A 24,995-nucleotide genomic window follows, 5' to 3' on the forward strand; every position below is an offset into this window, starting at 1 on the left:
CTTAGGTGATGTGAAACGCATGTTAAAAATTAGGTACCTCGGGGCTGGGAAGGTAGCTTAGCGGTAGAGTGCATGCCTTGCAAGCATGAGGCCCTGGGTTCGATTCCTCAGCACCACATAAACAGAAAAAGCCGGAAGTGGCACTGTGGCTCCAGTGGTAGAGCGCTAGCCTTGAGCTGAAGAGCTAAGGGACAGCGCCCAAACCCAGAGTTCAGTCCCTGACTGGCAAAAAAAAAAAAAATTAGGTACCTCAAGTCTATGTATTCATTTGTGCAGGCATGGTGCTGGCACTGTGCTAGGTCTTGAGAACGTAAGGGTAAGAGTGGCTATGGTATCTCTGTAATGTATAGTTTTTTTTCTGTCATGAATTCAGCTAGTATGTGAATCAATGTTATCCTGTATGTCTGCATTGTCTTTATTTTAAAGATACCTGTTTAGTGCTGGGCACTAAACATCATAAGCTCCTCAGGAGGCTGATATCTGAGGATTACAGTTCAAAGCTAGTCCTTGCAGAAAAGTCTTCATGAGACTAATCTCCACAAGGAAACTGGAAGTGAAGGTGTGGCTCAAAGTGGTAGAGTGCTAGCTTTGAGCAAAGGAGCTTAGGGACAGCACCTAGGCCCTGAGTTCAAGTCCCCCAACCGACAAAAGAAAATAAAAACAAATAAACCCCATGTACAAAAATTGCAGCAAGGGGCTGGGAAGTTGGCTTCAGTGGTAGAGTGCTTGCCTTGCGTGCATGAGGCCCTGGGTTCGAGTCCTCAGCACCACATAAACAGAAAAAAGCCAGAAGTAGTGCTGTGGCTCAAGTGGTAGGGCACTAGCCTTGAGCTGAAGAGCGAGGGACAGCGCCCAGGCCCAGAGTTCAGCCCCCATAACTGGCAAAAAAAAAAATTGCAGCAAAAGCCTGTTTTGTCAAAATAATTTATGTTCTTTCAAGTAACAAAAATGTAGTAAGAGCATATTAAAAGTAACAAGTGCTATAACACTGTAGAATACTGTTCAAATGTAGCACTCCAAAAAAAAAAGATAAGGCAAATACTTTTGTTTACTGAAGTTATGGTTGGATTAATCATCAGGTAAGAAAACAGATTAGCAAAAAATTTCTTAAGAAATAGTTGAGCAATTTCTTAGCAAACCTTTTATGTCTAAACAGACATTTATAAATAGCAGCGATTAAATAAATGTTTTAAATATGTGCAGGGAACTTTCTTGTGCTGAGTATGAAAAATTTTTAAAAATATGCTCTACTTCTGGTATAGTTAATAGGACACAATTCTTTTTTTTTTTTTTTTTTTTTTTCTTGTCAGTCATGGGGCTTGAACTCTGGGCTTGGGCGCTGTCCCGCAGCTCTTCAGCTCAAGGCGAGTGTTTTACCGCTTGAGCCACAGCGCCACTTCCAGTTTTCTAGTAGTTTATTGGAGATAAGAGTCTTACAGACTTTCCTGTCTGGGCTGGCTTTGAACCGTGATCCTCAGATCTCAGCCTCCTCATTAGCTAGGATTACAGGCCTGAGCCACCAGTGCCCCGCAGGACACAATTCTTAGATTGTTGTACACATGCTATCTTTTCACTGTGGAATGTTTGTTTATAAACTCTGGTTTTATTCTCCTCTGCCCCCATCCCAGCCTTGGTACTTAGAAATGCTTCTCTTGATTTTCACTCTAAAGTTCAGAATGTGTTGGAAGCCACTGCTGCTGCTATGTTGCTGACCCCCCAACAACAGTACCAGGAATGCTCTGAAAGAGACATCCACCCATTAACATAAATAACTTAGAACTGGTTCAGCATCCCTGTCCTATGCCTTAATGTGACCACATATCTGTGCCATTTCTGCCTTTTAGAGCTATCCTTAAGAGACAGTATTAAAATTTAAAGTAAGTCTAGACTCTGCATTCAAGCATTCCTACTTTGGTTAAGTACATTTTTGCAGATATGTTATTTCAGTTAATTCCTCAGAATTTCATTTTTTTTTACCTAATTTTCCGCCAAGACTTGAATTATAACCCCAATTCCCATACCATGTTTGATGAGCATAACAGAACCCTTTGTGAAAGCAGTAAGAAGCAGACTTATATTTAGATGTTGAAACAAATAATGGAAAGGGAAGCAGCTGCACAGTGTCTTATATGACAAGTCATTTCTGCCAATTAAAATTGCTAGACAGGGTTAAGAAAGGTTAATGTAAAACGCAATGCTATATGGGGAACCTATTTGAAAGTTTCTCAACTATTATATTTCCATCTATTCAATAAATATAGCATTTCTGTCATGGGCAGACGTTCAACTATAGATGTATGAAATATAAAAATACACACGAATTATGTTGGTTGGCGTCTCCTTCAAGAAGTGAATGCTACAAATGGGGAGATAAACATAAACATAACCACATAAGTCCGTCTAAAGTAAGGCAGGCTACACTAAGGGTTCTTTTTGAAAGAGTGAGAGACAGAGTTTAGGGATTTCTAAAAAGGGCAACGTGGGGGAGGAGGAATGAAAGCTCTTGAGTCTAGCTTTGAAAGATGACAAGTGTGTTGACAGGCAATCAGAGGGTTTGAGGTCACCCTGCAGGCTGCGTGAACAAAAGATGCAGAGTGGTGAGACACAGCAACCTGGCTTTGTGGATGAGCAAATGACGACAAGGTTAACTGTTTTTACTATGTGTTTGGCACTGTGATAAGTCTATTGCAACACAATCTAATTTAATTGTTTATTTTAATGAAGGACACTCCCATATCATAGTGAAGGAAACTCAGTTTCTTTGCCCAAGATCACAGAGCTAGAGAGTAGACAAATCTAATTTTGAAGCCATCTCTCAGTTATTTTTACTTTGTGTGTGTGTGTGTACATGTGTACATACACCAGTAATAGGGTTCAAACTCAAGAGTATGGGCATTGTCTCTTACTTTCTTTTATCCTACCTAGGATGGCTTCAAACTACAATCCTCAGATATCAGCTTCTTGAGTAGCTAGGATTACAGGTATGAGTCACTGGTGTTTAACATATTTTCATTTTTATTTTATACTATGTTGTCAAAATAGGGAGGCTCCATAATTTAGATAAAGTGTTTATCTTTTCTTAGGAAAATAGAAACAGTTTTTTGGAAATGGAGTGTGGAGAGATTATAGGGTGTGAGAGCATTCAGTTAAACTGTAATATTCCAAATATAGGAGCAATGGTGTTGGTAAAAGAAGGAAAAACTACCTTTTTTTTTTTTTGTCAGCTGTGGGGCCTGAACTCTGGGCCTGGGCGCTGTCCCTCAACTCTTCAGCTCAAGGCTAGCGCTCTACCACTTGAGCCACAGCTCCACTTCCCTTTTTCTGAGTGGTTTATTGGAGATAAGAGTCTCACAGACTTTCCTACCTGGGCTGGCTTTGAACTATGATCTTCAGATCTCAGCCTCCTGAGTAGCTAGGATTATAGCTGTGAGCCACCAACACGTGGCCGAAAAACGAGACTTTTATAAAATGGTATCCATGTGTAAATTCCTCTGTAGATAGAATCCATGGAAGTGGTTGTTAGGTAGGAGTGATGAGAAACTCAAGAGCATTGCAATTCCAAAGCTGAATGGTTTAGAAAACAGTATTGATATTACATAAAACAGGAAGAGAATACTGAACTGTTTAAAGATCTAACTACTTGAGCCATTTCTACCCCCCTTTCTCCCCTCCCTACTTCCCTCCCTCCCTCCCTCCCTCCCTCTCTCCCTCCCTCCCTCCCTTCCTCCCTTCCTCCCTCCCTCCCTCCCTTCCTTCCTTCCTTCCTTCCCTCCTTCCTTCCTTTTTTATCGTGGGTTATGGGGCTTGAACTCTGGGCTTGGGCACCGTCCCTCAGCTCTTCATCTCAAGGTTAGTACTCTACCACTTGAGCCACCTTTCCAGCCCCCTATTCCTTTCTTTAAAAAGAAAAAAAATCTAATAACTTCTATGTGTGTCCACATTATCAAATTTCTCAAAGAGTAGAAACTCTTCCATTTCTCGAGAAGAAAAGGCCTAGAATGCAACATGGAAAGGAAGTCTGTTAAAATGAAGATTGTCTTACATACAACACAATCTCTGAAGTGGTCCTAAGGTGCCAACAATAGATTTGCAATGTCTATTTATTCAGTAATGAGAACAGAGATTGAAAGTCTTGAGATTATATATATGAAAGTATGAGTGCTATACATTTGTACTATAAAAAACAGGAGTTTTGTTTTTGTTCTTGCTTTTTAAAATATGGTCCTTGTCCTGGGGCTTGAACTCAGGGCTTGGGCACTGCTCCTGAGCTTGTTTTTTGCTCAAGGACAGCACAGTACCACTTGAGCCATAGCTTCACTTCTGGCTTTTTTGTTTTGTTGCTTTTGGTACTTTATTGGATATAAATCTCATGTACTTTCCTGCTTGGGCTAGCTTTGAACTGTGATCCTCAGATCTCAGCATTCTGAGTAGCTAGGATTACAGGCATGAGCCACTGGCACCCAGCTAAAAACAGGAGTTTTTATTGTTTATTGTTTATTTTTTTTTTGGGGGGGGTCCGGTTGTGGGGCCTGAACTCTGGGCCTGGGCGCTGTCCCTCAGCTCTTCAGCTCAAGGCTAGTGCTCTACCACTTGAGCCACAGCGCCACTTCCGGCTTTTTTTTTTTTGCTTATGTGGTGCTGAGGAATCGAACTCAGGGCCTCAGGCAGTCAAGGCAAGTGCTCTACCACTGAGCCACCTTCCCAGCCCCTAAAAACAGGAGTCACCAAATGATGATTTTTTTTGAAAAGGTTCATAATAGTATAAAAATTTAGCAATTAAATAATGAAATAAATGAAATGTTCTAAACCTACCCTTGTGTTTTTTAAAATTTTGATTAGGTTTCTCTTTCTCTCTTTTTCTCTCTCTGTCTCTGGGTGTGTGTCTCTTTCCCGTGCTTTTTGTCCCTTACCTTCTTACCTCCTTCTCTTTCTTCTTTTGATGGTACTGGGGCCTGAACTTGGGCCTTGGACTTTTGCTTAGGTTTTTCACTCTAGATTAGGGCTCTACCATCCTGCTTTTTGGGAGATAAGTGTGTTGGACTTTCCCACCTGGGCTGGCTTTGAACTACAATCCTCTCAGATCTTAGTCTTAATAGCTAGGATAATTGGCATGACCTACTGATGCCCAGAGTGGTAGCATTTTCTTGATTGAGGTTATTTTTTCCATAAAGCATATTACTTATTTCATAACAAGATTGTTGTTGGGGAAATCTAATGAGAGAAAATATGCAAAAGATTTCTGAAAGCTAAAAGGCTTCAGTTTGATAAGATGGAAAGTAAAGGTATTCATTTACCAACAAACTATTGATTCTGGGGTGAAAAACAAAAATAAAAGATAGAACATTTAAATAGTCATCATCCACAAGTAAGCTATTACTTGGCTTTGAGTCACCGTAAAAGGTCATTTGAACTCATAAACATGCACTTCCAGCATAGTAAACTTTTGTTTCTAATTAATTATCATTTAAAAAGGTTTCAGTTTTATTTGGATTATTTTTTCTTCCAAGATTTTCATGTTCCCTCTTTTCCAATTTAAGATTCAACACACTTCATGCATTTTAAGATAATACTCTTTAGAAGAAACTCTTTAAGAACAGAATGACCAAAAAATTGCTTTTGACCTCTGCCAAGTTCTTGTCTTTATAGAAATCAGAGTGAACTTTATGTTCTCATATTTTCTGACTTTCATACAAATGAAAACATAATATGTCAGAAAACAACACTAAAAATCAACTTTATGATAATGTTTCACAAAAGAAATGGAATTAGTTACAGTTGTAAATACTTTGAAGTTTCTAAAATATTGTCTTTTCTATAAATCCAATCTATAGAAAAAAATAAGCCTTGCAAATAAATTCAAAGTACTCTTCAGTTACACAGAATTTTGTCTATTTTTTTCTAGATCTCCAACATCTACTTTTAAACTATAATTAGTTTCTTTTTTATTAGGCTATTTAGTAAAAAAAAAAAAAAGTTGACTGTGAAAATACCAATATGCTAGCAAGATCAATATAAAGTCTTTAGCCCTTAATTTTTCTTTTGTATAAAATAAAAATTGTCATGTAGTTATATCCAACCCTGTACCTACCCATCCTGTTTGCTACTGAGGATTGAACTCAGGCTGCAGACTTACTAAGCAGATACCCTACTACTTGAGCCATGCCTCCAGCCATTTTTGGTTGCTCATGAGGCTTGAGCTCTTTTGCGCTACCAAATTTTGAGCCACAGTGTCACTTCTGGTTTTCTGATGGTTAATTGGAAATTAAGTTTCATACTTTCCTGCCTGCATCAGTGATCCTCAGATATCAGTCTACTGAGTGGCTAGGATTACAGGCATGAGCCACCTGTGCCTGCTTCCCTGGCTACTTTTGGGTTAGGGTTTTACTTTATGCCCGGCTGGCCTGTGTTACAATCCTGGTGTTGCTGGTGGGGACAGGTACTAGCCACAACACCTACCCACTGTGCTTCCCACACAGCCTAGATAACAGGCATGTGCCCCACATCCAACCATTGGTTGGGATGGATTCTCTCTAACTTTCTTTTTGCTGGCCTCAAACCTTGATCCCCCAATCTCTATCTACCGAGGAGCTAGGAGGATAGGCTTGGGCTACCACGTGTGGCTATCTACCTTCTTTGGTGATACCAATACAATATAGAATATATCTCTGAAGCCTTTGTCCAGCAGAGAATATATGTGTACCTATGTTTTTCTCCTACTTCACTGAAGTTGGTGTAGAGATATAAGCTGTCCTGGACAGATAAAAAGGAATTTACATGCTTGGCTATGTACAACCATGGAAGAATGAATTCCAACAGGCTCTCTCCAGTAGGTGATTTTTGGAGGAACAGCACAATCATGAGGTTTCTGCTGCTAACATAAAACTCTCTCAGATCCAAACATGTATATTAGTAAATCCACGCACTGCACTTGTCCATGTTGCTGCACATTTCTTTAATGCTGGTTTCCTTCCTTTGTATGAGACAGAGCACTAAGAAGTGATTTAAACAATGGGCTTGTAATAAGAGATGCGTTAAAGTGTTTCTCTTTCCCATCTGATAAAGGAGCTAGTTTTTCTATCCTTATCTTAACAAACCTTATAGTTCTCTTGTTTCTTGTATATCTCTTCTAGTATTTTGAAAAATTTACTCTTACACAAATTCATAAGTTTAGAGGAGGCTATCTATTATTTGTGTTGTATCATGTATTATGGTTTTATACTCTTAAAAATGATCTCATAAAAATCTCAGAGCCCAAGGCTAGGCTTCAACTTGGGACCTGCAGGTAGAGTTAGCTCATCTTGGCTTCTGAGAGCTAACAATGTGCATCCCTTTTCAACTTCACATTTATCTCCTCCCAGCATGATGTTGGAGGCTTGATAGGGGCATGAAAGCGGGCATGCTAGAAGTATTTACACCTTGGAAATTTACACCTGGCAAAATTGGCAAAAGCTACAAAGCAGAACGGTATTTTCTGGAGAATCTATTGAAATATTATCAGCCTACTCACTGCTTATACATTTAAAAAGATACATTTAAAAAAGTTATTCTGGACAGGTGCTAGTGGCTCACGCCTATAATCCTAACTACACAGGAGGCTGAGATCTGAGAATCGTGGTTCTAAGGCAGTCCGGGAAGGAGAATCCAAGAGACTTTTATCTCCAATTAACCAGCAAAAAGCCAGAAGTGAAGATGTGGCTCAAATGGTAAAGCACGAGCCTTGAGCAAAAAAGCTGACGGACAATGCCAAGGCCCTGAAATTCAGTCTCACTACTGGTACAAACACAAAAAAATTATTCATGCATGCTAAATAAACTAGCACTCTTCCACTGAGTCCATCAATGAAATTTCCACAGCTGCCCCTTACTCCCTTGACAGCATGTCTCTTGACTCTCTTGTCTTTATCAGTGGCAGACTTCATGTTTTCATTAGTGCAGTAGCACTCTGTACAAAGAAAGAAAGCTGAAGCATTAAGTCCTATAGGAGACACAAGCCCTAGGCTATGAAGAGAGGAAAAAAGAATGATAGTCTTTCTTTGGTCTCTGTGGATGGGTCCTCTGAAGTATTTTCATTTTTTCCTTATGTAGAAAACTATAATTGGATCCTCATTTGTCATCATGTACCCATATCAATTCAAAGTGCATCAAAGACCTAAACATCAGACCTTAAACTCTGAAACCACAATAAGATGGAGGAGAAACATTAGATCTTATAGGCATAGGCAGGAACTTTTTTTTTTGTTTTGTTAGTCTTGGGCCTTGAACTCAGGGCCTGGGTATTATCCCTGAGCTCTTCTGCCCAAGGCTAGCACTCTAACACTTTGAGCCACAGTGCCACTTCTGGTTTTTGAGGGGCTAATTGGAGATAGGAGTCTCATGAGAACTTTTCTAACCAGGCTGGTTTTGAACCATGATCCTCAGATCTCAGCCTCCTGAGTAGCTAGGTTTATAGGCATGAGCCACCAGCACCCCACAGATACTTTTTGAAAAGAATCCTAGGGCCGGGCGCTGGTGGCTCACGCCTGTAATCCTAGCTACTCAGGAGGCTGAGATCTGAGGATCGCGGTTCAAAGCCAGCCCGGGCAGGAAAGACCATGAGACTCCTATCTCCAATAAACCACCAGAAAACTGGAAGTGGCGCTGTAGCTCAAGTGGTAGAGCGCTCGCCTTGAGCTGTAAGAGCTGAGGGACAGCGCCCAGGCCCAGAGTTCAAGCCCCACGACTGACCAAAAAAAAAAAAAAAAAAGAAAAGAATCCTAGGACAGGATAAATAGGAGAGAGACTCGACAAATGGGATTATATCAAAACACAAAGTTTCTGGGCAGCAAAGGATACAGTTAATAAACTAGAAAGACAGTCAACAGATTGGGAGAACATCCTTATCAGCAATACATCCAACAAAATATATTCAAAATATACAAGGAGCTCAAAAAAATTACTCGCCTCCCCAAAGACCCTAATAAACCAATCAATAAATGGGCAAAGGAGCTAAAGAAAGACTTCTCAGAATGGCAAATAAACACATGAGGAAATGTTCAACATCCCTGGACAAAAAAGAAAATGCAAATCAAAACAATATTGAGATTTCATCTTACTCCGGTTAGGCTGGCCAACATAGAGAACTGAAACAACAACAAATGTTAGTGGGAATGTGGGGAAAAGGGAACCCTACCGCACTGTTGGTGGGAATGTAAGCTAGTACAATCATTCTGGCTGGGGGTCTGGCGGTTACTCAAAAAACTAAACACAGAACTTCCCTATGACCCAACCACTCTATACCTCTCTTGGGCATCTACCCAGAACATTACAAGGATATGGTAAAGACACTTGAACATCCATGTTCACTGCTGTACTATTCATGATAGCCAAGTTATAGAAACAACCCAGATGTCCTACAACAGATGAATGGGTAAAAATATATGTACATATACACAATGGAATTCTATTCCACTGTTAGAAAGAATAGGATGATATCATTTGCAGGGAAATGGATGAATCTAGAACTAACAAATCCTGTCACAAGAGATAAACCAAGCTCAAAGAGACAAATGGCACATGGATCTAAAAACACAACTGGACATGACAATTTATAACAGGGCTCTATGCATTTACACACAAACAGACTAATTGGGGATATACTTAGAGGAGGAACATCCAAAATACTACTTGCCAAATGAATCCCAGGAAATGGAAACATAGCTGGTGGTGGTTGTTGTTGTGTGTGTTTTGTGTTAGGGGAGCAAGGGGCAGAACAATGGAGGGATGAAGGGAAAACAAATGTAGTCATGGTATTCAGTATAAACTCTGTAAATGAACAATGCAAGGAGGATGCAAGTGGCTAACACCTGTAATCCTAGCTATGCAGGAGGCTGAGATCTGAGGATCACAGTTCAAAGCCAGCCTGAGCAGGAAAGTCTGTGAGACCTTATCTCCAATTAACCACCAGAAAACTGGAAGTGGTGCTATGGCTCAAAGTAGTAGAGCATTAGCCTTGAGCAAAAGAGCTCCGGGACAATGCCCAGGCCCTGAGTTCAAGTTCTTACCCCACCCCCCCAAACAGAACTATGCAACTTATGGATAAGGACAGGACAGGACGGGGAAGACTGGGTAGAACACAAGCAGAGATGACATTGTCCAAGAAGGACTTTACTTAAACAATTATGACCCTTTTTCACAGCTCCTTAATAACACAAAATGGAAAGAATGAAATCCTGCTAAAATAATAGAAAAACAGGATCTTAGCAATTACTAAAAGTGGATAAACTGTAAGAGCAAAGAAAGCATAAAATGAATTTCTGCAATATAATTTTTTTAAAGAAAGGTCCGTCAAAACTCAGTGCCTCTAAAAACAGATAAACTGCATATTTAATTTCATAACACATTATTGGCCACACAGATGACATGTTGAAACAAACATGGGAAGTGAAGTTGAATGTTGGAGAAATGAAATATAAACTTCAATGTTTCAGGTATTTGGGGTGTCTACATATTATCTTTAGCTCCATGCAAAGTCTATAACATGTATTCAGATTAGCCCAAATTCTAAGTCTGTAGCACCACAATTCCTTTGTTTTTCTTTTTACTTTTTCTTTTGGTCCGGTCGTGGGGCCTGAACTCTGGGCCTGGGTGCTGTCCCTCAGCTCTTCAGCTCAAGGCTAGCGCTCTACCACTTGAGCCACAGCGCCACTTCCGGCTTTTTTCTTTTTGCTTATGTGGTGCTGAGGAATCGAACCCAGGGCCTTGAGCATGCAAGGCAAGTGCTCTACCACTGAGCCACCTTCCCAGCCCTCCTTTGTTTTTCCTACTTATATTTTGACATTTCTTCACAGTCTAGGCAATCATTACTAAATATTCGAGGTGGGAGTATTAGCAAATTCCAAAAATGTTCTAGCAACAGCCAAGTCATAAAACAAATATTTTAACCCACACATATTTTATTCATTATAGTCTGGAAAAAAAGTCTCTTGATACCAGTCATGTATATAATGATTAAACAATCTGAAACCCCTCTGGCACTTGTAAAAACTATGCAGCTTCTCGGTTTTGGCAACATGATTTTTCTGCCCTGAGCAGGGATGTATCAGAAGCAGAACTGTGAGCGGTCTTTGTGTGTGAGGCAAATATCAAAGAAGAGGTTTTTGTTTATTTGTTTGATTTATGTTTTTTTTCAGGATTTGTTTGGTTTTGCTTTTAGTATTTCTTTTGAAGGAAAACTACCCATACCAAATTCTGCTACTGCAAAATCCAGTCTTGCTGGCTGGCGTGCATAGGAGCACAAAAGGGCAGTGGCATTTATCTATATGGCAAACTCTCTCCTGAACACAAAGCCCCTTGCCTCTTTCATTTTTCTTAGTCTACTTCCTTTTGGTCTGTTTCTTGCTGATGTAAGGATTGCCCATGGAGATGAACTTTTTTCAAGGCCTTCCTGTTGTTTTCCTGTTCTTCTCAACAATGACTACTGACAAAGATTTCTTTTTTCTTCCTTTTTTTTTCTTCCATTTCTCTTTTGCTATTTAGAATCCTCTTTGTCATTTGGGCTAACTTGCTGCCCCCTCCCCACCCCCTCCAGCTCCCCCTCCTCCTCCTCCTCCCCCCACTCCTCTTCCTCCTCCTCCTTTTGGTCTGAGACTGGGACTTGAACTCTGTACCTTATGCTTTCCACTCATCGGTTAGTGTTCTACCAACTGAGCTATGCCTCCAATGCACTGTATATGTTTCTTATTTCAAAAGAAATATAACTGTAACCACTCTGTCACCCTTACAATAAAATAAAATTTAATTTAAAAAATTCCTTCCTCAAAAGTAGAGAGCTTAGTCAGGCACCAGTGGCTCATGCCTATAATCCTATCTACTCAGGATGCTGAGATCTGAGGATTACCCTTGGATGTCAGCTCAGTGCAAATTTGTAAGGCTTTTAGTTCCAATTAACTATCAAAACACCAGAAATGGAGCTGTGGCTCCACTAGTGGTAAAGTGCTAGCCTTGAACATAAAAGCCCAGTTGAGTGCTGGCTATTTTCCATATAGCCACTATGCTCTTATTTATGTAACATATAGCTTGAAAGATTGTTTTTGTACCTTAGTGTATATAAATACACTAAAAAGTATCCCAGTTAAACTACCCTGCAAAAAGCATTATACAAAATTTATACAAAATTCTTCAAGATGAATGCACTTCATATATATCTATCTATCTATATACACACACACACACACACACACACACACACACACACACACACACACACTAAAGTTTAGATAGATAGATTTACTAAAGTTAAATGTTCTCAGATGAGGTTTCTTAAAGTATGATTGTTCTATGGCCTCTGTTTTTTTTTCCTCACTGGCTAGAACTTGAGCCTTTGTCCAGAAATGTCTTTAGTTCACACTTGCAATTCTCCTTTTCCATGTAGACAAATAGTTTAAAAGTCTCTCATGACTCTATTTTTGCTTGTGTCTCCTGATTCCTTGAGTATAATCCATAGCACAGAACTGGAATATGGATGGTAGGAAAGTAAGGGCAAGTCATGACTCTCTCTCTCTCTCTCTCTCTCTCTCTCTCTCTCTCTCTCTTTTTTGTCGGTAGTGGGACTTGAATTCTGGGCCTGGGTGCTGTTCCTCAGCTCTTCAGCTCAAGGCAAGCACTCTACAACTTAAATCACAGCACCATTTCTTGTTTTCTGGTGGTTTACTGGAGATAAGAGTCTCACGGACTTTCCTACTCGGGCTGGCTTTAACCCATGATCCTCAGATCTCAGCCTCCTGAGTCACTAGGATTACAGGTATGAGCCACAGGCACCCAGCTATGACTCTTTCTAGTAAGAGAAAAGCTAAACTTCCTTTGCTTAGTAATACCATCACTGGTTTCCCCTTCTCTTTCTCCTATTAAATTTGTTTTGCTTATGAGGTGTGGATTAGGCAAGAAATGTATTTTCTCGGATGGGGGAGTGGGTAATCAGAATCACCTCAACGTTTGTGTAATTTTTAAAAGTTTCTGACACCTTTTTCTAAAAGACTCCACAGAGCTCCCCTATGACCCAGCAATCCCACTTTTGGGCATTTACCCAAATGATCACAAGCAAGGACATACTAAAAGGAAATATCTTTACCCAGCAATACCCACTACTCCTCTACTACCAGTCTAGCATACTGGGAAACACTATTTATTTTTAAGAGGAAAAAAACCCAGTTAGTTTGAATAAATATTTTGAATGAAAATGTCTAACAGTGATATTCCTCAGGAATCACTAAAATGATTAAAAACTTCACATTTTCAGAAATGTGAGGAAAGTGAGAATGGAGAATGAAAATTCCAAGTATACAGATTGCATCGACATCTTTAAATCACTGAGCTAAAATAATGATAAAATGTTGGAAGATAAAATATTAATAACCAGATATGCAGAGAACCGTTAGAAGAATTGTAATCCAGTACATTTTGCAATAAAATTGAAATGGTATTTATAAAAGTCATCTGATAATGACTTCCTCATAAAAAAAAGGCATCAAGAAATAATTTGGATATTTCCCTAAAGATACTATCCTAGTGTGAAGTTGTAGTTTAAAAAAAAAAAAAGCCAGTTAGAGAATGGACATTAAGGGCTGGAAGTACACCTTAGTGATAGAGTACTTGCCCAGCATGCATACAGCCCTGGGTTTGATGCCTCAGTACCACACAAACAGAAAAAGCCCGAAGTGGTGCTGTGGCTCAAGTGGTAGAGTGTTAGCCTTAAGTACAAAAGCTCAGGGACAGTGCCCAGGCCCTGAGTTCAAGACCCAGGATCAACATAAAAGGAATAAAGGAAAAAGAATGTTAAGGCATAAACAGAACATGTTATAATATTTCTGTATAAACAACATTATATATATACATCTGGAAAACATATTCTTTGTTTAGCATTAATAAAACCTATATACTACAATGAATGAGAATGAAGTGAATGATAGACATATATCATGACATTGGCTAAAATCTAGAGAAAGAAAAAAATAATTAAGATGACTACTAAGGTGAACTATATATTCAGTATTTGTAGAAACATAAAAATATGCATAAGACCAAAGATCTTTTAACTCATAAAATACTAGAGCTGGTGTGTACTTCTCAATGTCTTAATATGCTAGAAGCAAGACAGATAAATAGATGTGCTGTATTACATAGCAAATAGGAAACATATGGAAGTTATTACTCATATAAAAGTTTCATGCTAAAAATACAAATATGTTTAAGAAACATATAACCAAAACCAAAACTGGAAAATCTACACTTTATGGTAAAACTAAGGATGTTTGGAATTCATCCATCCTTTTTGAATTGACCTCATAAAATACAATCTGAAATGAACTATTGTTTGAATTAATGATGGAACTCTGTGCTTATCTAATTAAACACCAAACAAATTAAAAGGACATACTCTGGTAATTCAATCTTTGAACATCAATTTTCTGGCATTTAATACAGTTCTTTAATCCCTGAATTATTAATAATTTTATTTGTTAATTACCTGACAATAAACCAGCTACAGTTGAGTTTATATATTATTATATCTGCTTCCCCATTTAATGATAGCCAATTAGAAATGCCTGTATCAAGTTCTGGAAATCTGCACAAGCATAAGGAAGTCTCTTCGGCGAGACAGAGAAGAGAATTCTATGTTGTTTTAAGAACTGGTAGGCAGAACAGGGAAAGTGTTCAGCATTTTCATGTGAGGAGAAAACAATGAAATAAATCTATTTGTTTGAAGCCAAGGATAATTTGTAAAGGAACAATGGGACAAAATAATAAAAGGAGGCTGCCATCAGATCCTACAGGGCTTTCACTTCTAAGTACAAAAGGTTTTGTTTTCCTTTGCTTTTTATAGAGTGCACATTGGAAGTTTTTGGAGCATAAGAATAAACTTTAGTTCATGTTCTTTATGAATATATATATATATAAATAATATAAAATTATATATATATATATATATATATATAAAGTGTAACTATAAAGTCAAAGAGGCTGGAGGGAGAGGTTTAAACTATAATAATTGGTGAGGAAAATAAAGGCCTGACATAACACTGATTGCTATGGAAATAGAAGACAAGGGCTGGCTCTGCATGTGGCAGCTAGAAACACAGGAAAAGTTAAAATTTCTCATTAAAAACTTGGGGTGCAAGAGGCTTGTTTTTCTGTAGGGTACAGCTTTGTGCGGTGATCTTTTCATTATACCATGTCTGGAACCTTCCTACTCTTGCTCTAGGCTTGGGGAGATTAAGCTCAGAGGTTCAGGTAAACATCTCAGTCATGCAGCTGATACCTTTGATTTCAGAAATAAAGAATGCTTTTAAAGAGAGAAGAATACAAGGTTTGGTACAGTGTATGTCTACGTGTATAGTTATTACTCATCCCACTTTTCTCACTGATCTTCCTCAGAAGAGGCTCTGAGACATGGTCATAAGAATTACTCAACAGCAATTCCATGTGCTCCCTAGTACCAAAACACAGTAAGATAAAAGTTTTTTTTCTAGCCAGGTGACGGTGGCTCATGCCTGTAATCCTAGCTACTCAGGAGGCTGAGATTGGAGGATCACGGTTCAAAGCCAGACCAGGTAGGAAAGTCCGCGAGACTCTTATCTCCAATGAACCACCGGAAAACCAAAAGTGGCACTGTGGCTTAAGTGGTAGAGAACTTGACTGGAGCTGAAGAGCTGAGGGACAGCCCCCAGGCCCAGAGTTCACGCTCCATAACCAACAAAAGAAAAAAAAAGTTTTATTCTTTCCAGGGTGACTTAGACTTGAATGATGGCTTGTTGGATGAAATGTATTACAGTTTGGGAGAATTTAATTTGAGGAAAAACTTAGCAGGGGACATCCTTCTTTAATATTTTAAGTATCTTTCTGTGCTTACTGAGATGTTTTTATTTCTTCCTTTTTCTTTTCACTTTCATTTTGATATCAGAAAAATTGTGGACATTGCTGACCAAACAAACAAACACAAAAAAGTCCTCAGCTACTTAAAAATTCCTAGGGGTGCTAGAACCAATGACAGCCAGAGCCAATGGCTCTCCTAGAAATTTTTAGTTGATGAATGATTTGAAACTAAAGTTTATAATTATCTTCTTGCTCATGTGGCAAATACTTAAATACAATTTGAAGAAGGATTGAAGGAAGATAACATTACCTATCTACAAGATAGCAGATTTTCCCTATCAGTAGTTAAAAGCAGAAGTGGGAATGTCATAGATCTTCTAAGCTGGTATCTCTACCGGTAAGTCTGCCTTGATTCTAACAGCTGTCTAAAAGCACACTGTCAGTGCACATCTTCCTTTTATGACTGTTTTTTCCTTTCAGTTCCATTCTTGGTGCTTGTATGCTAACTTCCCTTTAACTCTATCCAATTCTGCTCTGAGAAAAGATGTATTCATTGATACTGGAGTATGAATTTATGCCTGTATATTCACCTCTCTTCTTTCTAGCCCTGTGTAATGAAAGCAGGGTTTTTTTCATTGAAGATATTTTAGATTTTAGGAAAAGACGAAACAGATGAGAGATTTTCTAGGTAGTAAAAAGAGATTGCTCCAGTTATTTCTATTTTACAAAAATATTTTCCCATATATTCTGGGATGATGGTATTCATGCCTTATGGTATTCATATACATACTTTATTGGAACCAATTACTACCAAGTGTGGTATTTAGCAAATATAAATAGTTGTTTTGTGTGATCAGAGAAATAATTCTTTTTCAATAAAAGTTTTTTTTAACTTCTTGTGATTACAGAGGAAAACAAAGAGCTCTTCAGCTCAAGGCGAGCGCTCTACCACTTGAGCTACTGTGCCACTTCCAGTTTTCTGGTGGTTTATTGGAGATAGGAGTCTCAAGGTCTCTCCTGCCCGGGCTGGCTTCGAACCGCGATCCTCAGATCTCAGCCTCCTGAGTAGCTAGGATTACAGGTGTGAGCCACCAGCGCCCGGCTCAGAATATTTCCTCTTGTATGGTCAGAGAACATGTTTTTCTTGGTCCGAAAGACGGAATTGAGACCTGTTAGTTCCAAAGAGGTCAAAACTATAAAATTGGTCGGTGAAATGGTATAGAAATCTAAGTCTGTAAATATGGTCCAGCTGTGTTCCCATTACACTCTTTTAATATGCTACTGGATAAATATCTCCCTATTTATTGTACAACCAAGGAGTTTGCTTCTAATTCTGGCTTAGATCTAACCCTGCTGAAACAAGCTGTTGCAACTTAAATTCTTTCAAAAGAAAACACTGCCATCACAGCTGTACATACTGATGATGGACTTTGTAGAGGTTTACTGATGTTTTCACAACAAATCTCTCAGTGAATGGCATGATTCTCCCTATACGTCATCTAAATGGAATGTGGCATCATTATAGGGACAGGGATCGATAAGTACTACAACTGACTTATTGCTCAGTGAGGATGATGGTGCTGTAGAATCAATTCTCTGGTTCCAGCACACTATACTTACATTTGATACTAGCAATTATGCAAGCGTGTGGACCTGTTTTGAATTTCATGCTGATGTGAAGGGAGTTACACTTTTGTGTTTTCAGTAATAATTTATCTACTTGTGTTTCTTTCTTGCTGGCTTTGATTTGATTGCTTTTCTAATTTCTTTTAGTATAGTCCAAGGTTCTGTCTTAGATCTATTATTTAATAGTTACAGGGTATGTTTTCTTAGACAAAAATGATCTAAATACAAGATTAACGTTATCAACCATATGTATCAATTGTGTAATTTTACAATAGTGGATTCTAGAGTACATAAGGGGAAAATAAAGAGAGAATCTGGAAGCAGGTTTTTTTTTTTTTTTTTTGGCCAGTCATGGTTCCTGAACTCTGGGCCTGGACACTGTCCCTCAGCTCTTCAGCTCAAGGCTAGCGCTCTACCACTTGAGCCATAGCACCACTTCTAGCTTTTTCTGCTTATGTGGTGCTGAGGAATCGAACCCAGGGCCTCATGCATGCAAGGCAAGCACTCACACCACTGAGCCACCTTCCCAGCCCCTGGAAGCAGGTTTTGTGTCCAGCCTGCTAGAGGTTATTATCTCCACAAAATCCTTCATGCTCCCTCCCCAAGTGAAAGTCAGCAAAGAAAGGAAAGGTGGGTGTGCTTCTTCCCCAGTTCAAACACTGACTCGGTCTCTCTAGGCAGCAAAGCCACCATGTCAGCATAGTACATCCTAACACGGGACAAAAGTTTTGCCATTGATCTTGAGCAGTCTGTTTCATTCATTGAACAGGTTTATTTCAATCTAAATGCACATAGCTCAGGTTTTGAAATCAGTTTTGCTGTAACTTTGAGGAAATTAATATTAAAGAACAAGTACATATTACTAAATATACTAGTATAAATATAAATTATTAAATATAGAATTACTAAATATAGCAAGTGACCTTTTTTTTTTTCTTTTTTTTTTTTTTTTTGGGTCCGGTTGTGGGGCCTGAACTCTGGGGGCGCTGTCCCTCAGCTCTTCAGCTCAAGGCTAGCGCTCTACCACTTGAGCCACAGTGCCACTTCCGGCTTTTTTTCTTTTTGCTTATGTGGTGCTGAGGAATCGAACCCAGGGCCTCATGCATGCAAGGCAAGCGCTCTACCACTGAGCCACCTTCCCAGCCCTCAAGTGACCTTTAAAAAGTCATTTATATTTTGGTTGACCCTTTGAAGTAAAATACTGAAAACTGCATTATGTGTGTGTGTGTGTGTGTGTGTGTGTGTGTGTGTGTGTGTGTGTGTGTATTTTATTATTATTTTTACTTTTTGTCTTTTCTTTTTTGCTACTGGGGATGAAACCCAGGACATTGTACTTGCCATGCAATTGCTTTGCCACTGAGCTCCATCCCAGCCCTGCATTATTTTTTAAGTCAACATTTCTCACATAAATTTGATACTTTGATAAAATTCAGTTTGTGAAAAACTCCAAATATAAGTGGTTTACAAAAACATAAATGACTTATGAACAAATTAAAAACAAATATAAAACTGAAATATAAGCTGAGCCCAGTGGCATATCCCTATAATTTTAATGTGTAAGGAAGATGAGATCTGAAGGACCATGGTTTGAGACCAGCCCAGGTAAAAAAATTTCACAGGTAGAAAATTCTCCAAAATGACCAGCAAAAAACAGAGCTCAAAGCCTGGCTCAAGTAGTAGTGTACCAGCCTAACAAGTCAAACCCTAGTACTGATTAAAAAAAAATAAGAGGGCTGGGAAGGTGGCTCAGTGGTAGAGCGCTTGCCTTGCATGCTCGAGGCCCTGGGTTCGATTCCTCAGCACCACATAAGCAAAAAGAAAAAAGCCGGAAGTGGCGCTGTGGCTCAAGTGGTAGAGCACTAGCCTTGAGCTGAAGAACTGAGGGACAGCGCCCAGGCCCAGAGTTCAGGCCCCACGACCGGACCAAAAAAAAAAATTAAAAAAAAAAATAAGAGACTGAAATATATTCAAAATATTACTTGCATTCTTTCATTATAACCAATTCCTCTATAAAGAATGAGACTGATGTTACTCCACTTTCAAATATATTTGTTTTAAAGAATATTTTTTGGCTAGACACAGTCACTGTATAAAACTGCTACCACTTTACAGGAATATTTACAGCTAATTTAGCATTAATATTAGTTTAGTCATCAGAATATTTTACATATATTTAATTTAAACTACAAACAAATACTATTTAATTCCAACATATTAGACTAGGGCTGGGAATGTGGCTTAGTGGTAGAGTGCTTGCCTAGCATGTATGAAACCCTGGGTTTCCTCAGTACCGCAGAAAAAGCTGGAAGTGGTGCTGTGGCTCAAGTGGTAGAGCACTAGCCTTGAGAAAAAAGCTCAGGGACAGCGCTCAGGCCCTGAGTTCAAGCCCCAGGAATGGCAAGAAAAAAAATTAGACCAACAAATTGTTTGGGTTTTCTTAGCACAACTACTTTAATTTCCTATTTTAGAGTCAGAATAGAAAAAATAGCATGTTATATCTAATCAAGGCCAAAACAGTGTCTATGGATTCACTTATTAGATAACATTAAGAACTGAATAACCTGCTTAGCCTAATTTTATGAAGAGGCAGACTAAAAGTAGAGAGACATCATCTGCAATAAAGAATCATCTGCATCAAAGAATGAAAGTCTTCACTCTCAACATATTCACCACGACTAATCTATGCCTTTAGTAACAAGAATGTGATGGATAAACTACTGGCTGAAATATACTGAACATCTTTCAGTCTCTTCTGATTCTCAGAAGCTATGATAATTCCAAATAAGAAGTGATGGTAAAGGAAAGAACCAAGAAACTACTTAATTGTTCTACAGAACAATTAAGCATATAGTGAGACCATCTTATCAACAGGTGAAAGCATTAGGTAGAAATGGTGATTACATTTGATGTACTTATTATAATTTATGATAGTAAAATTTAAGCTCTAAATACAGCTACAGATTTGGGTCCTTCTTTTGAGACCTTAAGACTGCTATCAAAGCATGGAAAATGGTGAAATTCTACAATGTGACTAGATTGCAAATAGAAGAGGAAAGCAGATGTAACAATATTTGGACCTCTACAGATGGTTTTTGGCATGGGGGCAATGGAGTAAATATTAAATACCAAAGGTTAAAAACACTATTATTACATTTTTTACAAGTTAGAGTATCTTCTGAAATTTTTTGTAAATTGAGTTTTTGATTGCTAAACGCCAATTCTATTAATTCTAAATTACTGCAGGAGTTTGAAATGATGTTGTACTTCAACTCCTTATGCTTTGGCCTCAACATCTATTAAAATAAAATTGAGGAAGTAGGCATAGTGAGAGAAATAAGAACAAGTGATAGAATTAGTTTGGATTACTTCTTGTCTAGTTTATGTTCTTTGCTGCATTCTCCCATATTTGCTGAAAGAAGCTAGAGCTGATGGTATTAAAGTAGTACATTCCAATACTATGTACTTCCAATGAGACTAATATAGAAGCAGTAACATGGGAATCAGCCAGAATGAATGAAAAGAAATGCTTCCAAGAGTTCAACAAAGAGACCGTTTCAACTCTCTTGGGTCATATTCTTTTTTCTGTCCTGTGTTTGAGATGGTCAGTGATCATGTGCAGTATAAATATGAGCTGTTTTTCTTGGCTAGATATGAAAGTAAAAAGACTTGAAATATTTTCCTATGGTATGGCTTATTTGAGAAGTTAAATACTTTTAGATGTAGTAGAGTGCACATCTATAATCTCAGCCATCCAGAAAGTAGAAGCAGGCTAGCATTAGTACCATAGGAAGAACGCTGCTTTACAAACAAGCAAATGACCCTCCCCCACAACAAACAAACAAGCAAACATAAAATCTACAAAGAATGTAACAAACTAATTCAGAAAAGAAGCCAAGAAGAAAAAAAATCTAGATGCTAGAAAATACAAACCATCATTAATTGATCATAGAGGAAAGAGAATAAATATGCAAAAGATTGAATATAGTTAAGTGCCCAATTAACAGTTATGATGCACCGAAGAAGAATGGTGAATCTGGTCTTTTGGAAAGAATCATAAAAACATTTCATGCTTTATGAAACAATAAGGAAAATTCAGAAAAACTAGGCCATTCCCTGGCATGCAAGCAACTGAACATGAGTTAATATAGCTTACTAGTGGCCTCACGTTTGTGTCAGGATGTAAAGGGGAATCAAGGAAGATTTACAAAACTAAGTGCAGACACATGTATGAACAAATGATAGCACTTGAAGAAATGGGATCTCTAGTGTGAATGAAGTTCTGAATAGGAACTGAATAGAAAGACATAAGAGCACAGGTGGTGTTTTCATTTCTTCCCATAGACTTTTAGAAGGGAAAAAAATGAAAAAAAAAGCCAATAACCCTTGGTTATTAATAATAGAGTTGAAAATGAGAGTTTCCCTTCTGGAATATAGCTTCAAATAATGGATAAAAATGGAACACATGGGTTTTTATGTGCATTTTATGAAGGATGAGTCTGATAGAAAGTTGAGGTACATTAGTTAAAAATTCAGTTAGAAAAGTCGGTTAAAATAGTTTATGTCTCCATCTGTTATATTGGAGGAATGACTCCCACTCCACAGAAGCACTGGGAGGTTGGGGGGGTGTCCTTGGCCCATTCAGTTCACATTTCCACTTCACTTTGTTTCCAGAATCCAAAATAGAATTCAAGTTCCAAAAGAAAGATAAAATAAATGAATACAAAAATATATTGAGCTCCTGCTCAATATTTTTCATGGAATATTTCTGGAAGTTGCCATAGGACACTTTACTTACATCCTCTAGAATTTGGTCACATGGATATACTGAGCTGTGAGAGATACTGAGAAGTGCAAATTTTTTTTATTTATTTGTTTTTTGCTGGTCCTGGGGCTTGAACTCAGGGCCTCTCTGTGCTCAAGGCTTGCTCTCTACCACTTGAGCTACAGAGTCACTTTCAACCTTTTCTGAGTAGTTTATTGGAGATAAGGGTCTCATGGGCTTTCCTGCTTGGGCTGGCTTTGAACCTCAATTCTCAGATCTCAGCCTCCTGAATAGCTGGTGGCATGAGCCACCACTACCTGGCTAAAAAATTTTATTACTGTGGAAGAAAAGCAGAATGGGAACTGAACAACAATTAATAGCCTTTGCCTGTATATTATTAAATGCTTGGATGATATAAGGAATGACATGGTATTATCATAAGCTTGAAGACTTGAAAACTACGGATTCATGGTAACAACAGAAAGCTCAGTTTGCTGCTTAAGAAAAAGGACAGGTTCAAAATGCATAGGTTCCAATGGCCATTTAAAAATATTGGTAACATAAATAGAAAGTATCCAAATGATATTATAGATGAAAACTTCTCAAATTTGCCTAGGACAAACACAGGAAAAGAGCAGCTAATTTGTTGGGTGCCATAAATATTAGTGTGTTCATGTATCATTTATATATGCTAATTTACAATGGAGATTAAGGAGGCTAAGCTAAAGTTAAATAATTGGGGCAAGCAAGATGAATGAGGATTATACATAAAGGCGATAACTTAAGCAAAATCAATTGGATAATGACAAGCTGACTGTGATGTAATTTTCACATTTTGCAAACTCAGTGTAAGATATCCATATGTCACTATTCTAAAAATGGCTAATGTAGTTTGAATTAAGAAATACAATTCTCCGTTTCTTAAGCAACTGTATATTAGCTCTCTGGAGGTTTTCCAAGGTATGTAGGTGATTAAACTGAGGAATGTCAAATACAATCTTTTTAAAAACTAATTTTACAGTTTCTTAATCTAGAAAAACATGGCTACAGTGTATCCACAAACAAACCAAATCTGGATGCCTGGCAGTCAAAGAGATGAGATAAATCCGTCCATGACTTACTCAGCCTTTCATCATTTATTCAAGTCATGATGACTGTCGCTACTACATAAATAGGCTCCTGCATTGCCATATCCCGCTAAATTTACAACGTTAGTAGGCACTAGTAATGACAGAAAATATGATAAAGGATGCTGAATTAAATATCAGCTAATATAAGAAGCATAAAACAAAAATTTAACTTCATTTGTTTTTATTGAGGTACATTTGAAATTCACAGTTGATATTTAGATCAACAAGATCTCTGCCTAGAATAGAGCTTGGCAATAAATACTTAAAAGAATATTTGTTAAAAGCCAGGTGCTTTTAACATGCCTGTAATACTAGCTACTCAAGAGGTTGAGATCTAAGGGTTACCATTCAAAGCCAGCCTGGGCAGGAAAGTCCATGAGACTATTATCTACACCAATACCAGAAAAAAATCCATAAGTGGAAGCTGTGGCTTTGATGGTAGAATGCTAGTCTTGAGCAAAAGAAGCCCAGAGACCCCAGGCCCAGAGTTCAAGCCCCAGGACTGGCAGTAAATAAATACAATAAAAATGTAACTGGTTAAGTCATATCTATAAAAATGTTTGCTATTTCTATTCTACTATTCTGGAGGGCTAGCTTTCTTAATTAAAGAGGTAAATATTTTTCTCTATCATTTGAACTGAGCTCTTGGTCCATTTTTCCTAATCTTTATCCTAAAGTCACATTTATACAGCTTAGGCACCTCTGTTTCTACATGAGCAGCTATGAAACTTGGTTAGATGAGCTCTGACTAGTGATAAGCCTGATGCATTAGGAAAAGGCTTCTGTTTGCATCATGTATATGGAGCAGACCACAAATACTAGCTCAGTTACTACGATAGGAATACCAATTTTGTTATCCAAACAAGAAAACTGAGGTAAAAAGAATAAATCAGATGAACAATGAGAAAACAGACTAAAAACGTTCTCCTAAAATTAAGTGAATATTTTGGAAAATAGCTTTTGCACGTAATTTGCACTTTTGACTTTTCTTTACATTTTGTTAGGCACAGATATGTATAGATGCATGTATGTATGTACATAGGTATATATCTATATATCTATGTATAACTATACACAACATGGAATTTTATGTAGCCATCAGGAAGAATGAAATTATGCCTTTTGCAAAGGGATGTATGTACATTTTCCCTCAGGTAGATCTTCGACCCAAAATACAACCTCTCATATCAACATGCATAGAGACATGCTTGTATATATGAGTTAGTTGACTAAAGTATGATATATACAGAAGTGAAACTTCATGTAGTAATAAGCCTTTTGAATAATTACCAAATGTTTTACAAAAAAAGTATCAGGAAATTGAAACAAGATTTTAAGGATGTAAGGTACTGTAAAGGGGGGGGCTGTTGAATGAAAAATGGAACGGGGACAAATATAGCAGGAATATCAGTGTGTCTATGTGAAAAATGTGAAATGAGTCTGGAGGAAGAGGAAAAGATGAGAAGAATGATGGAAGGGTAACTCTGGTCAAGAAGCATTGGACAGTAATTGGATGGATATGTTAAATTGTAACTCCCCTGTATAATCTTTTGAGGCTCAGAAAAAAAATATGGTTGTAGAGAAATTTGTATAGTAACTCTTCATTAGTTATCTATTTCTCCAAATAAAGTC

At 38.0% G+C, this 24,995-nt stretch overlaps 2 protein-coding genes across 2 annotated transcripts in view; one reads left to right on the plus strand and one right to left on the minus strand.

The window, feature by feature from the left end:
* The window catches only part of LOC138815873 (protein FAM227B-like), a 119,683-nt gene that overhangs the window by 54,439 nt on the left and 40,249 nt on the right, over nucleotides 1–24,995 (minus strand). The gene's annotated exons all lie outside the window — the stretch shown is intronic.
* LOC138815878 (fibroblast growth factor 7) overlaps nucleotides 1–24,995 on the plus strand; it is a 58,112-nt gene that overhangs the window by 27,904 nt on the left and 5,213 nt on the right. The window lies entirely within an intron of this gene.

Source organism: Dipodomys merriami, unplaced genomic scaffold, assembly GCF_024711535.1.
Source record: "Dipodomys merriami isolate MVZ:Mamm:240054 unplaced genomic scaffold, mDipMer1.0.p SCAF_679, whole genome shotgun sequence".
NCBI classification, from domain to species: Eukaryota; Metazoa; Chordata; class Mammalia; order Rodentia; family Heteromyidae; genus Dipodomys; species Dipodomys merriami.